At 34.1% G+C, this 11,302-nt stretch overlaps 2 non-coding genes across 2 annotated transcripts; both read left to right on the top strand.

Annotated features, from left to right (window-relative positions):
* Positions 1–1,039: 1,039 nt before the first annotated feature.
* Positions 1,040–1,146, top strand: LOC132799798 (small nucleolar RNA R71). Its single transcript, XR_009634677.1, has one exon. It is a non-coding gene; the product is annotated as a small nucleolar RNA R71 (small nucleolar RNA).
* Positions 1,147–10,204: 9,058 nt separating this feature from the next.
* On the top strand, positions 10,205–10,311 carry LOC125419209 (small nucleolar RNA R71). Its single transcript, XR_007238210.2, has one exon. It is a non-coding gene; the product is annotated as a small nucleolar RNA R71 (small nucleolar RNA).
* Positions 10,312–11,302: the final 991 nt, after the last annotated feature.

The following is an 11,302-nucleotide window of genomic DNA, read 5'->3' as shown; positions in this document are numbered from 1 at the left end:
AGACTTCATGGCATCACTTAAACCTTCATCTTTTCTCCTATAAGCCTCATTATGCTCCACATTTGATTTTGAGTTGTCATGTGTGACCAAGTGTGATGTTGAGTCTATAGGGCTCTCTTCATCTTCATCATCAAGAATTACCATCCCCTTGTCACTTTTTTTAGGCCCGGCTACTTGCTTTCCACTTCTTAATGTAATGGCTTGAACCTGCTCCTTTGGGTTCTTCTCCGTTTGGCTTGGCAAAGTTCCTTGACTTCATTGGAATTGAGTTGCTAATTGACCTATTTGGTTTTCCAAGCTTTTGATTGCAGCCATTTGGTTGTTGAACATTTGACTATGGTTTGTCAATTGTTGCTCAGTTCTCTGCATGAAAGAATTAGTATTATTAGATAACTCTTGCAAGGATTGTTCAAGTGAAGAAAATTGAGTTTAAGCTTGAGAAGAATTTTGATTTTGATGTGCAAGTTGCGGCTTTTGGTAGAATGGAGATTGGAATTGTTGTCTTTGAAACCCTCCACTTTGTCCTTGATTAGACCCTTGCTGGTTGTTGTTAGACCATGAAAAATTTGGGTGGTTCCTCCATCCTGGATTATATGTGTTAGAATATGGATTATTTTGTTGCTTTTGGAAGTTCCCTACAAAATTAACATCATCAGAAGCAAAAGGATTTCCAACTTGGCAATCCACACTCTTATGATCATGAGCACCACATAAATCACAAAATAAAAAATTATTAGTAGATTGGATAGAATTCACCCTTATTTGACGAAATTGAGTGTTCAAGGTCTTCATGAATTGGGTTGCAAGTTGAGCTCCTAAGTTGTTAATATCAACGTCGTCCACGGCCTTTACTTGACTTCTTCCATGTAGTCTCCTCTCACTTGGATATTGGTAGTTATTATGGGCCATCTCTTCAATTAATTCAAATGCTTCTGATTGCCTCTTCTTCATTAAAGAACCTCCTGCAGCTGCATCTACCAATTGTTTGTTACCATAATCTAGACCATTATAGAAAATCTGTACCTGTATCCATGTTGGAAAACCATGGTGTGGGCATCTTCTTAATAGTTCCTTGAAGCGCTCCCATGCATCATACAAAGTCTCTTGGTCCCATTGACAAAAATTGTTTATATCACTTTTCAATTTTGCGGTCTTTGATTAAGGAAACAATTTGTCTAGGAATTTTGCCTCCATAGCATCCCATGTAGTGATAGTACCTGCAGGTAAAGAATTTAACCACACTTTTGCCTTGTCTCTAAGAGACCAAGGAAAAAGTCTTAATCGAAAAGCATCATCAGAAACACCATTTTGTTTAGACATATCACACAATTGAAGAAAACTAGAAATATGCATGTTTGGATCTTCATGAGGCAAACCACAAAATTGAACATTATTAAGCAAAGAAGTAGTAGATGCTTCAATTTTAAAATTGTTTGCTTCAATGGGTGGTCTCCTTATGCAAGACAAATCACCAACTTTCTTGTGAGCAGCATACTCGCATATGGGCAAATCATCTTCTCTTTGGTTGGCCATTGCACCTTCTTGAGTTCCTTGGTCTATACGTACCCAAGTACCCCTTATGGCTTGTTTTCTAGGTGCTGGTTTATTTTCTAAAACCCTAGCATGCAACACTAAAACCAAAATTAAGAAACAAATATAAAAATTTAAAATAGGAAAACAATGATCAAAGTACTACTAAACCCAATCCGAATTAATATTAATGCCTTAATCCCCGGCAACGGCGCCAAAAACTTGATGTGTAAAATCAACTCGCAAGTGCACGAATCGTTTTCAAGTAATAAAGTGGAAAAATATGGTTTTCGTACCCAAGGGATTAAGTATTAAGTACCAAAGATAATTAGGTTTTGATAATATTTGAACTAAAATTTAAGATGGCAATTGAAAACTAAATAAACTAAATTAAACAAAAGCAATCAATTAAAATTAGATCAATTTCAAGTAAGAGAGAGAATTGAATAATTATGAATACTAGGGCATTTGATTTCACCACTAACTATTCCAATTTAATTACTTAAATATGTAAATTTAATTAACTAGTAATTTTGTTAACCACACTTAATCACAAAATTAATCAAAAGTAGTTAGTTTCCACTCACAATTGATAATATTCACATAACCTAATTTATTCCTTTCGGCCTATAAATTAAATCATGCAAATTCATCAAGCATAGATTAAGCAAATAATATGGCATGAGACATAACTATTTTCCAATCAATTATGCATTCATGTAAATCATTGGAGATCCATAACATTATCATTTTCCAAGCTCAAATATTATTAAAATCATTCATTCCTTCCGGCCTATAAAAGAATTAAGTATACCAATGATTTATTAACAAAACATATTACTAATTAAATAAAACTTAACATATATTAAAATAATTAAACCTTCATAGTTAGGGCTACATCATAGCCCTAGCTATGAAAATTAGTTCATGGTAAAAATAATTTCAACATCCATAATTATTAAAAATAATAAGATTCACAATTAAAGAGAAAGGAAAAGAGAATAAAAACTATTGGAGAAATTCTCCTCCAAGAGCTCTCAAAGTTGTAGCCTTCTTCTCCAAGCAAGCCCACGTCTCTCTGCCTCCTCCAAGCTCTCCAATTGATCTCCTAAAACTCTAAAACTTTAAAACCCTAGAACCCTTAAGAATCTTAGAGACTCCCAAAATTTGGTTTGTTTCAATTTAAGCCTCCTAAAAGCTCTTAAATAACTCTCTAAACTTGTATCTCTTCCTTCAATGTGGTGGGGGTTATATATATAGGGCCTTGGGAATCTTTTTCTCTCTTTATTTTCAATGTGGGAGTCTTGGAAGATACATTTTTTAGGCCATGAAAAGGGTTGGAAGAATTTCATGTGTAAAAAGGAAACTGTATATTACTTGCTCTCTACTACTTTCCTTTTATCTAATTCCTCTTAAAGAAATAGTTAATTAGTTTAATTTATCCTTAATGAAGCATGTGACATGACATGTGCCTCATTAATGATAAATTAACCAATTATTGCCACTTGTTTTTATCTTGGCCCTCAAATTGCCTTGATTCCCTCTTTTGATCAATGGTGGAGATTTAACTAGAATAGTATTTTTTATAAATTCTAAACTTTAAATGATGATAACTCTTTGCTCGCACCTCGAAATCGAAAAATAACGAGACATTTGAAATCCTCAGATCGTGATGATTCATATGACATCCACTTCCATCATGAAATTCCCGATAGAATCTTTATGGAATCTTCAAGGTATCTTTTTGGAATCTTTTTAATGCTTAGTTCGTTCGAGCTGAAATCTTGCTTCCCACCATAATTCGACCCAAAGAATCCATTTTTATGGTTGTTTTCTTAAAATTCTTCCTTTTTTTACCTAGATTTAGAAAAATATATAATTAAGTATCTTTCCATAACAAATTAACACAAACTAACAAATATTAAGCTATAAATATGGCATAAAATCATCAATATTTTAGACCTAACAAATACCCCCAAACTTAAGATTTGCCAGTCCCTAGCAAAGAAGAAGAATAGGAAAAATCAATCTTTTGAAGAACATAAGATACTTTAATGAGGTGCCTCAAAGATTGTATAACATATGACTTTTCAAATGGTTTCAAAGTAATTATGTAGCTCAATACCTTATATTCTATCCAACATATATGATACTTCCAATGTGTGTGTGTGGAAATCAATTTATACACTTAATTATCATATGCTTGAATAAATTTACAAGAATTAGAGATTGATAATAACGTATGAACTACCATATGCTTGACTTAATTATCACTCTCCACTAATGTAGGTTAATGCACCACCTTAAATCATTAGGACTTCATGGTTTCTATTGTTAAGGCTAAAGAAAAAAAGGATAAGATATAATAAATCAAAGAAAGAAAGCTAAAATTAAATATCAATGAATAAATTACTTGTAAAATTTGTTTCTTTATAAGAACTTCTTCAATTTCAATATCCTTTTTCTCCTTTTTATTGTGCATATATTCTTCAAATCACACATATTCTTTCTTTTTTTTTTCTTTTTTTTTTCTTTCTTTTCCAGTAAACCCCGAAACTTATTTTTCTTCTTATTGCACATTCAAACCTCCAATTTACACAAAAATGTATACTAGAGCCAAATTCACCAAATACTTAGCCTCCAAACTTTTTTTTTTCTTTTTCAACACTCAAACAAGCTCACAAGCATATATTCATATCAATTCAATTAAAGCTCTCTTTGTAGTGTGTTCAAGGTAGGAAAAAGAAATTTAAGGCTCAAAAAGGGTAAGTAAATGTGCTTTAATGAAGAAAATGCTCTAATACATCTTTATGCATCCTAAAGGCTCAAATAAGGTACTAGTGGAAGATAATGTATTAGGTTGGCTTGAAAGGCTCAAACTTAAACAAAGATGGCCTAAATCATATTCTTAGTAATGCATCCACCTAGGATTTCGCCTCAAGCAATAATCAAGCAAGTTCTAGAGTTGAATTAATAATAAAGTACTCTAATTCATGCAAACCTTCTTCAAAACACAATCAAAATTATGCATTATCGATTATGTGCTCAAAATTTATTGAAAGTAACAATATGCGAATATAACTTCAAGCATTTAAGCATACACAAAAACAAATCCACCATCTAAAAACCAATTTATTTTCAATCATAGTCTTATCATTGGCTCATTAAAGTACTTAAGAAAACACCACAAAAATATTTTTTATTTTTTATTTTTTTTATAATAATGAAGGAAAATAAAAACTAAAACTAACATTTTTGAAAACTTATAAAAACACTTAAATGGACAAGATTTAAAAGATGCAAAGCATGCTTTTCACCCCCAAACTTAAAATGAACAATGTCCTCATTGTGAAAAACATAAAATAAAGCAAAAGTAAATAAAAGGTAAAGAATACTCCCCTTTGAGGACATGGAATGTTCCTCGTAATGTGAAAAATTTGATGTACTCCAATGCATATTCAAGGTGGTGATACTCTAAAAACCTAACTTTAGACTTTAAATTCTCAACATTCGTCTTTTGCTCTTTTACACCTAAACATCTTAAAACCTTGCAAAAACTCAAACAAAACACATCAAAACAACCTAAAGACAAGAAAACAACTAAAATAAATAGATAAATATAAGGTCAAGAAAGAATTTTGGGTTGCCTCCCAAGAGCGCTTGTTTAAAGTCATTAGCTTGACTCCTCCCTTTAACTTAATTAAGATCATCCAAGTAGAGGCTAGTCTCAAGCACTCCACCTTCATAATATGGCTTCAACCGCTGCCCATTCACCTTAAAACTTTCATGTCTCGGTTTGGTGAGTTCAATTGCTCCACTTGGAAAAATTTGTACAACATCATATGGTCCACTCCATCTTGATCTTAATTTACCTGGAAACAATTTAAGTCTAGAGTTATAAAGAAGTACCTTTTGTCCAACATGAAAGTTCCTCTTTTTAATCATCTTGTCGTGCCATCTCTTTGTCTTTTCTTTGTAAATCTTTGCATTCTCGAAAGCATCCATCCTAAATTCTTCAAGTTCATCCAATTGCAATAGCCTATTCTTGCCCACAGCCTCTTGATCAAAATTGAGAAACTTGGTTGCCCAATATGCTTTATGCTCTAATTCCACGAGAAGATGACATTCCTTACCAAAAACCAGTTTATACGGAGAAGTACCAATGGGGGTCTTGTAGGCAGTCCGGTATGCCCAAAGTGCATCATCTAGCTTTAAGCTCCAATCCTTTCTTGAAGCATTGACCGTCTCCTCCAAAATCCTCTTTATTTCCCTATTTGAAATTTCTACTTGCCCACTAGTTTGTGGGTGGTAAGGAGTAGCAATTTTATGTCTAACACCATATTTAGCAAGAAAGGATTCAAATTGTTTGTTGCAAAAATGAGTGCCACCATCACTAATGATTGCTCGGGGTGTACCATATCTAGTAAAAATGTATTTTTTTTAAAATTTCACTACAACTCGTGCATCATTAGTAGGTAGTGCACTAGCTTCAACCCATTTAGAAACATAATCCACAGCAACTAAAATATATTTATTACCGCAAGAAGAAGGAAAAGGACCCATGAAATCAATATCCCAAACATCAAACAATTCTACCTCAAGGATATTCTTCAAAGGCATCTCATTCTTCCTTGATATGTTCCCGGTTCTTTGGCACCTATCACACCCTTGCACATAAATATTAGTATCTTTAAACATAGATGGCCAATAAAACCTATAATTTAAAATTTTTGCTATGGTTTTTCTAGTCCCAAAATGCCCCCCATACTCACTAGATTGACAACTTTTAATAATGGACATTGTCTCTTCTCTAGCAACACACCTCCTAATTATACCATCGGCACACTTCTTAAAAAGATAGGGGTCATCCCAAAAGTAATACCTACTTTCCTTAAGAAACTTATGCTTTTCATATGGTTTTTCCAAACTAGGCGGCATAACATTAGTAACCAAATAATTAATAATGTCAGCATACCAAGGTACATCAAACATACCATCAACCTTAAACACTTTCTCATCTGGAAAACACTCTTCTATATCTCTTTCTTCTTTTTCCTCACTCAATTCCAACCTAGACAAGTGATCAGCTACTAGGTTTTCTACTCCTTTTTTATTCAAAATTTCTAAGTCAAACTCTTGAAATAACAAAACCCATCTAATTAACCTAGGTTTAGACTCTTTCTTACTCATGAGGTACTTAATTGCACTATGATCGGTATAGACAATGGTCTTAGAACCTAACAAATATGCTCTAAACTTATCAAAAGCAAAGACAATGGCAAGCATCTCTTTCTCAGTAGTAGCATAATTAAGTTGAGCATCATTCAAAGTTCTAGAAGCATAATAAATAACATGCAGTTTTTTATCTTTCCTTTGTCCCAAAACAGCTCCTATAGCATAATCACTAGCATCACACATAATTTCAAAAGGTAGATTCCAATTAGGAGTACACATAATGGGAGCACATATTAATTTTTCTTTCAAAAGATTAAAAGCATGCATGCATTCATCATCAAAAACAAAGGGAACATCTTTATTCAACAAGTTACAAAGAGGTTTAGTTATCTTGGAAAAATCCTTAATAAATCTCCTATAAAAGCCCGCATGCCCAAGAAAACTCCTAATACCTTTTATTGAAGTAGGTGGAGGCAATTTCTCTATAACTTCTATTTTAGCTTTATCTACCTCAATTCCCCTTTTAGAAACCTTATGACCTAACACTATGCCCTCTTGAACCATAAAGTGACATTTTTCCCAATTAAGCACAAGATTCGTTTCTTTACACCTTAGAAGAACCCTAGATAAATTTTGCAAGCAAGAGGTAAAAGAATCACCAAATACACTAAAATCATCCATAAAGATTTCAATGATATCTTCTACTATATCCGAAAAGATGGACATCATACACCTTTGAAAGGTTGCAGGTGCATTGTATAAACCAAAAGGCATCCTTCTATAGGCAAAAGTTCCATAAGGACAAGTAAAAGTAGTCTTTTCTTGATCATCAGGGGCAATAGCTATTTGATTGTAACCGCTATAACCATCTAGGAAACAATAATATTCCTTACCGGCTAACCTTTCTAACATTTGATCAATGAATGGCAAAGGAAAATGGTCTTTTCTAGCGGCCTTATTAAGCTTCCTATAATCAATACACACTCTCCACCCAGTAACTAACCTAGTAGGAATAAGCTCACTCTTATCATTCTCTTGCACAGTCATCCCACCTTTCTTAGGAACTACTTGAATAGGACTTACCCAATTACTATCCGAAATAGGATAGATAATCCCGGCATCTAAAAGCTTTAAAATCTCACCATGAACCACTTTCTTAAGATTAGGATTAAGCCTCCTTTGATGTTCTACAGTCGGTTTATGGTCTTCCTCCATAAGTATTTTGTGCATACAAATAGAGGGGCTAATACCCTTAATATCAGCTATAGTCCAACCTAGTGCAGTTTTATGTTCTCTTAGAACTTCTAAAAGTTTGGCTTCTTGGTCCTCACTAAGGGCGGATGAAATTATTACCGGAAGGGTATTATTAAATCCTAGAAAAGCATATTTTAAATGACTAGGTAGTGGCTTCAAATCAATTATAGGTGGGTGCTCCACACTCGGTATCTTTCTAGGTCCACTCTCACCTAAATCCTCAAACTTTCCAACATAATCTACCTCACAGTGGGTGGCTATATCTATGATGTTACACTCTTGTTTTTCTTCTTCTGTACATGGTCCAAATAACTCACTCAATCCTAAGGGATCTAAATTACTTTCCTTTGCCATATCATTTACCAATTCATCACATGCATCGACAAGAAAGCAGCCAGAAATTTCATCAAGATTAGGAAATTTAACAACATAGATTTGAAAACTTACCTCCTCATTGAGTACTCTAAGGGTTACTTGCCTTTGTTGTACATCAATTAGGGCACGTCCGGTTGCAAGAAATGGTCTTCCAAGAATGATTGGAATGTTGTCATCTTCCTCCATATCAAGTATCACAAAGTCTGCAGGGAATATGAACTTGTTTACTTTTACAAGTACATCCTCCAATATTCCCCTTGGCCTTTTGATGCTTCGATCTGCCATTTGAAGAGTCACTGTGATAGGCTTCACATCTCCGACTCCAAGCTTCCTGTAAATGCTATATGGCATCAAATTAATGCTAGCACCTAAATCACAAAGAGCCATAAAATTATAATGTCCAATGTTACACGGGATATCAAAGCTTCCTGGATCTTTTAACTTGGGTGGAATCCTATGGTGTAACCTAGCACTACTCTCCTCACTCAAAGCTACTAACTCATAATTCTCCCACCTCCTCTTGTTTGACAATATCTCCTTCAAAAACTTAACATAGGAAGGCATTTGTTCTAAGGCATCTATGAAAGGGATATTTACATGCAATTGCTTAAATACATCAAGAAACTTTTTAAATTGATTATCTGACTTTGCATTCCTAAACCTAGATGGGAAAGGTGGAGGTGGGGTTTTCTTGTAGGCTTGATTCTTCTCCTCATTTTCGTTGTGCTTGTCAATAGATTTGGTTAGGTAAGGTGCTGGTTCAACTTTCTTTGATCCAGTTAGTGAGCTCTCGGCCTCTCTTACATGTGGCGGTATGTACTTTGTTGGTGGAGACTTCATGGCATCACTTAAACCTTCATCTTTTCTCCTATAAGCCTCATTATGCTCCACATTTGATTTTGAGTTGTCATGTGTGACCAAGTGTGATGTTGAGTCTATAGGGCTCTCTTCATCTTCATCATCAAGAATTACCATCCCCTTGTCACTTTTTTTAGGCCCGGCTACTTGCTTTCCACTTCTTAATGTAATGGCTTGAACCTGCTCCTTTGGGTTCTTCTCCGTTTGGCTTGGCAAAGTTCCTTGACTTCTTTGGAATTGAGTTGCTAATTGACCTATTTGGTTTTCCAAGCTTTTGATTGCAGCCATTTGGTTGTTGAACATTTGACTATGGTTTGTCAATTGTTGCTCAGTTCTCTGCATGAAAGAATTAGTATTATTAGATAACTCTTGCAAGGATTGTTCAAGTGAAGAAAATTGAGTTTAAGCTTGAGAAGAATTTTGATTTTGATGTGCAAGTTGCGGCTTTTGGTAGAATGGAGATTGGAATTGTTGTCTTTGAAACCCTCCACTTTGTCCTTGATTAGACCCTTGCTGGTTGTTGTTAGACCATGAAAAATTTGGGTGGTTCCTCCATCCTGGATTATATGTGTTAGAATATGGATTATTTTGTTGCTTTTGGAAGTTCCCTACAAAATTAACATCATCAGAAGCAAAAGGATTTCCAACTTGGCAATCCACACTCTTATGATCATGAGCACCACATAAATCACAAAATAAAAAATTATTAGTAGATTGGATAGAATTCACCCTTATTTGACGAAATTGAGTGTTCAAGGTCTTCATGAATTGGGTTGCAAGTTGAGCTCCTAAGTTGTTAATATCAACGTCGTCCATGGCCTTTACTTGACTTCTTCCATGTAGTCTCCTCTCACTTGGATATTGGTAGTTATTATGGGCCATCTCTTCAATTAATTCAAATGCTTCTGATTGCCTCTTCTTCATTAAAGAACCTCCTGCAGCTGCATCTACCAATTGTTTGTTACCATAATCTAGACCATTATAGAAAATCTGTACCTGTATCCATGTTGGAAAACCATGGTGTGGGCATCTTCTTAATAGTTCCTTGAAGCGCTCCCATGCATCATACAAAGTCTCTTGGTCCCATTGACAAAAATTGTTTATATCACTTTTCAATTTTGCGGTCTTTGATTAAGGAAACAATTTGTCTAGGAATTTTGCCTCCATAGCATCCCATGTAGTGATAGTACCTGCAGGTAAAGAATTTAACCACACTTTTGCCTTGTCTCTAAGAGACCAAGGAAAAAGTCTTAATCGAAAAGCATCATCAGAAACACCATTTTGTTTAGACATATCACACAATTGAAGAAAACTAGAAATATGCATGTTTGGATCTTCATGAGGCAAACCACAAAATTGAACATTATTAAGCAAAGAAGTAGTAGATGCTTCAATTTTAAAATTGTTTGCTTCAATGGGTGGTCTCCTTATGCAAGACAAATCACCAACTTTCTTGTGAGCAGCATACTCGCATATGGGCAAATCATCTTCTCTTTGGTTGGCCATTGCACCTTCTTGAGTTCCTTGGTCTATACGTACCCAAGTACCCCTTATGGCTTGTTTTCTAGGTGCTGGTTTATTTTCTAAAACCCTAGCATGCAACACTAAAACCAAAATTAAGAAACAAATATAAAAATTTAAAATAAGAAAACAATGATCAAAGTACTACTAAACCCAATCCGAATTAATATTAATGCCTTAATCCCCGGCAACGGCGCCAAAAACTTGATGTGTAAAATCAACTCGCAAGTGCACGAATCGTTTTCAAGTAATAAAGTGGAAAAATATGGTTTTCGTACCCAAGGGATTAAGTATTAAGTACCAAAGATAATTAGGTTTTGATAATATTTGAACTAAAATTTAAGATGGCAATTGAAAACTAAATAAACTAAATTAAACAAAAGCAATCAATTAAAATTAGATCAATTTCAAATAAGAGAGAGAATTGAATAATTATGAATACTAGGGCATTTGATTTCACCACTAACTATTCCAATTTAATTACTTAAATATGTAAATTTAATTAACTAGTAATTTTGTTAACCACACTTAATCACAAAATTAATCAAAAGTAGTTAGTTTCCACTCACAATTGATAATATTCACATAA

This window comes from Ziziphus jujuba, chromosome 10 (assembly GCF_031755915.1).
Source record: "Ziziphus jujuba cultivar Dongzao chromosome 10, ASM3175591v1".
NCBI classification, from domain to species: domain Eukaryota; kingdom Viridiplantae; phylum Streptophyta; class Magnoliopsida; order Rosales; family Rhamnaceae; genus Ziziphus; species Ziziphus jujuba.
Note: the sequence above shows the minus strand (reverse complement) of the source record. Positions and strands in the feature narration are given on the sequence as shown.